Source organism: Cyprinodon variegatus, unplaced genomic scaffold (assembly GCF_000732505.1).
Source record: "Cyprinodon variegatus isolate N-32 unplaced genomic scaffold, C_variegatus-1.0 Scaffold0, whole genome shotgun sequence".
Lineage (NCBI taxonomy): Eukaryota > Metazoa > Chordata > Actinopteri > Cyprinodontiformes > Cyprinodontidae > Cyprinodon > Cyprinodon variegatus.
Genome location: NW_015150453.1, coordinates 2,172,356 through 2,176,821, shown reverse-complemented (window position 1 = coordinate 2,176,821; position 4,466 = coordinate 2,172,356). Strand labels below are relative to the sequence as shown.

The 4,466-nt window shown below is 39.1% G+C and overlaps 1 protein-coding gene across 8 annotated transcripts in view; it reads right to left on the bottom strand.

The window, feature by feature from the left end:
* Positions 1-4,466, bottom strand: part of mef2d (myocyte enhancer factor 2D) — a 160,343-nt gene that overhangs the window by 74,869 nt on the left and 81,008 nt on the right. The gene's annotated exons all lie outside the window — the stretch shown is intronic.

The window sequence follows — 4,466 nt, the reverse complement described above, 5'->3', positions numbered from 1 at the left end:
GATTCTCCACAACAACTGATTTTTTCTGCTACACCCGGCTACGCTGCTTCGCTTCTTCTTGTTTACTGCTGGTGGTTGGCTTTGGTCGCAGTACCGCCACCTTCTGCTCTGGAGTGTAAACGCTTCATCTATGAGAAAAAGGAGCAGCGCATGAACCGAACGCAACACACTCAAGTCGAACCGAGACAATCGAACCGAACGGTTCAGACGGTTTACATAAACCGTTCCATCCCTAGTATATAACAATCGTTTTGTATCGATGCATCAATCCACCCGCTGGCGATCCGATGCACCGATTCATGTTTTTTTTTTCCTCCGGTCTATTTTTATCCATTTGCTCCTGGGCGTAATTCTCCCTCCAGTGCTGCGGTGGCGCTAAACCTATTTTGCCCTCCAATCGCACTTCCTGGTTATACGCCTGCAGCAGTGTGTTGCAGTAAGCTTGACACAGACATTTTTTATTTATGCTCAATATTGAAGCGTGGTCTGTGCTACACGCTGTGGTCTAGATACGGCCGAGGCGGTGAGGAAGTGGGGCGAGTTTAGTCCGACGACGGAGGGACATGAGGGTCAAAAAGAGCAGAGATCAGGGTGGAAAAAGATCCCAGCGTTCTCGCGCACCTTGCTCTTCTAGCGGGTCAAACTTCACGAGTTGTTTTCCGCAATTTTGGTCATAAAAACAAAACAAGCCGGCCTCCTGTCTGCGGCACTGTCTGCGGTCAGCTACAATTTGGGAGAGGTGCAGCGGAGCGTCTGTGGAGGGGGTGGTGACATCTGGAGCCGAGGTATTGAATTGCACTCATTGCACTGATTTTCTGCAGTATTTTTTGATGTAAGGCCTTTCAGAATCTATAACGCAGGGGCATTCTTATTTTTCAGTGAAAGAGGTTTTAATAGGAATAGGTGGAGTAAAACTTTTCTACTTCTGTTATTTGCTGTTGTTTCTCAAAAACAATGCAAATTTGAAACATTGTCTATTCTGTAAGGTGTTAAAAAAAAAAAAAACACCAACTATGAATCGAATCGTATCGTGGTGTATTCTTGAGTACCGAAAATAATCGAAACATTGGGTCAGGAAATCAATACTGAATCGAATCGCCATGATGGATGTGATTTAAACCCCTAATCATTAATACTGGTATATCATGTCAACACTGGAATACTAATATTGGAATCATATTGGAAAAATAAAGTCGTAGCAAGGGTGTAAATGAAAAGCCTGAACATCAATACCTTTGATATTTATTGTTATTTAATGTACCTGTTATATAATGTATAATGCACTAAAAAATACAACATAAATGAAAAATGTTGAAAGCCCAGATTTTCTTTGCTTCCAACATGTACCAGCAACATTAATGTGGGAATCATAAAAATAATGTATCTTCTTCCTCTGTGCCTTAGAGCTCGATTGTTGTTCTAAAAAATATTAATAACGTGTCGGTGAACCAGTGGGTGAAATGTCTGTTCCTTACAATAAACCGACTGAGCTGGGGGGGAGGGGGTTCTTATATAGGAGGCGGACTTCTGTCAGTATCCATATGAAATAATCTGTCAGAGAAAATCTATTCTTTAATATCTTTTATAATTTTTTTAACAATATTAATTCGATCCATACCATCTTTTCACATATTTTGACTTGTTTTATTTAAATATTCAGCTAGAGATACTGAAGCAGAAAACCCCAGTTAAAACAAAAGGTACCGATAAATGTTATTATTATTATTTCCTTTGTATTAAGCACAAAAAAAAGTAAGGGGAAGATAAGAAGAACAGCAGAGAGGACTAAAAAAAAGGTGGAAGAGGTGCACATCTGGTGAAGGAGACAAACGGGGACAAACGCTGAAGAACGATTAGAAATGCCTCCTGGGCTACAGAGAGAAAGGGTAAGGTAGCAGGATGGGGGGGGGATAAAAGCCAGTACAGGAGGGAAACATCCATGTGGGACGCACAACAGAGAGCCTCACCAGGATTGAATATTGTATGAGGCGCTCTCATGGGCCACTGCGGAGCGTGCGAGCGGAGACTGAGAGGTGGACTTGTGTGCGGCCAAACACACACATTAATGAACAAACACACGCCAAAAAAAAAAAAGAAAAAAAAGAGAGACAGGGGGACACACTTGGAAACACCAACACATGTACGCACACAAACAGAACCAGTGGAGCTTGAGCTGATGTGGCCCAGAGCTGCCCAACGCCCTGCCACGACACCAACGTGCGCGCACACTCACAAACACACACATGCATACACTTAAGAGCCATCTGCAGCTGGAGATACTGCCTACAGAAAGGCTTTACTGCTGACACTCTGAGACAGGCAGAAAGACAGGCACAGGGAAAAACGAGAAACTGTCGTGACCGAGAGAATCGGGGGGGCAGGAAGAAGGAAAAAAGAAAGACAGGAAGTGACAGACAGATATGGAATATAGGAAAAAGTGTTGCCCTCAACTATGGCGCCTACGTTCTACCTCAGACACAGTCAGAGGTAAAACTGCTTGGCTAACACTTTACATGGAGGCAGTGGCGGTTCTAGACCAAATGTACCAGGAGGGGGGCCAGTGTGTTTTCATGGGGGCCCAGAAAAGCATGAAATAAAAAAAAAGGGCAAGGGATTCAAATATATTTAGTGAAATTTTTATTCAATTAGGTTTAATTAAAATTCTGTCTTATTGGGTCAATACACATTCAGGATTTACAAATTTTACATATACGACTTAATTTAAGTAAAATTTCCATTTTCTATAAAACCAGAATTAGAAATAAAAAACGGATAAATTCAGCTGTAAAAATTTGAGAATTTCTTTATGTGTTTTTAACCCTTTAAAGCCAGATCCAAGAATAAAACAAAACAGAAAATTACTTTTTTTGGTTTGAAGTCCTTATTTGGCCTTTTAACAAGATATGTAAAAAGAAAAAACAGAAATACATTTTTGATATTAATAATTTATTACTATGCGATAAGCCAAGATTAGTTTTTGTGTAGTCTTCTGCCCTCTGTTATCAGGTATATCTGATTGTGTACAATAGGATTTTGAGCAAAGTTTTTACCATTAAATTATGCGAAAGGTGTCAGACGCAAAACATTTCAGAAACCGTATGTATCAAATATGACACATTTGGCATTATAGGGATAAAAAAAAAAAGAATTGAGAGGATGAAAAACCTGGATCCTGTCTCAATCCCACTGAATCTATAACCTTATTGTTTTTAAATAATTAGTAAAACAGAATTTGTAAAGAACAAAAAATGAAATAGATCCAAAGGACTTATAAGTAACCATGTCTGTTCATCATTAGAATTTCTTTCAGTATTATGTCTTCGGTAGAGGGGCCATAACAGGGGCCAGGACATAATCTACAGGGGCACCGGCCCCCGTTGGTCCCTGTCTAGAACCGCCCATGCATGGAGGTTCAGCAGTTTCTGCAGGGAAATTTCCTTTGGATGCGTTTAGTTTTAACCCACTTAAAATATCCAACAACATTTCTGTTCTAACAACATAAAAAAAAATCTAATTTAGTCTGTGATTCCTAGAGACACTCGCAGCATGTGTAGTTTACTCTATTCTATAAGCAACAGCAGAGAAACAAAATAAGCTGATAATTTCTCAAATATTCGGCTTTGTTTTCTGTGTAAAACTGTTTTTTTTTCTGTCTTTAAACTCCATTTTATACACCAGCCTGCTGAAGGACAGTTCTTAATCGGCCCATTTTTCCTTTTTTTTTAATATGTGATGAATGTAAAGTCAAAACGAATGATTGGCATGTGCCATCCCACCCAAACACGCTTCAATTCGCTAAAACGACAACAACACAGGAAACTTCCTTTCACTTTCTTCCAGTGACAGCCTTTCTCTTTCTCACATGATCAATGTTTAGTTTGGAAGCTGACACCTAAGCGCAGTATGCGACTGTAAAGATCTTTGTAATTTGTCTCGGGTTAATATGCTCTAGAAATCTTTTATGGTTTTAAATTAAAAGTTAATTGAAACATTTACCGTGATCTTATTGCAGAAAAGGAACAATATTACTAACTTCTCAAGGAACAATTAAATGTAATTAGCTTTTCAGATAAAGATTTCAATAAAGAAACCAAAGCAAACATGGAGAATATACAACCCATCATATTTGCTCTTTACATAGAAAATCTAGGAAAACAAGCTGAAATTAGCTGGTTAATTACTCAGGCTTTACGCTCATGTAGTCAGCAAGTGATCCACTGCTTAGAAGAAGTCTTCAAATGGCGCTATTTTTTAAGGATGTACTGATATGAACATTTTCTGTTATATTTACAGATAGTTCATGTATCTTATCTATAAAGTGGAAAACATCCATGATACAGCTGGCATTGCTTCCCTGCATTAGTTAAAGGAAAATTCCGGTTTTTAACACTTTTAGCCCATTTTCTGTAGTGTCCAGGATGAAATCGAATGATCGACACCAAAATTTTGACGATTGGTCCTGTCTC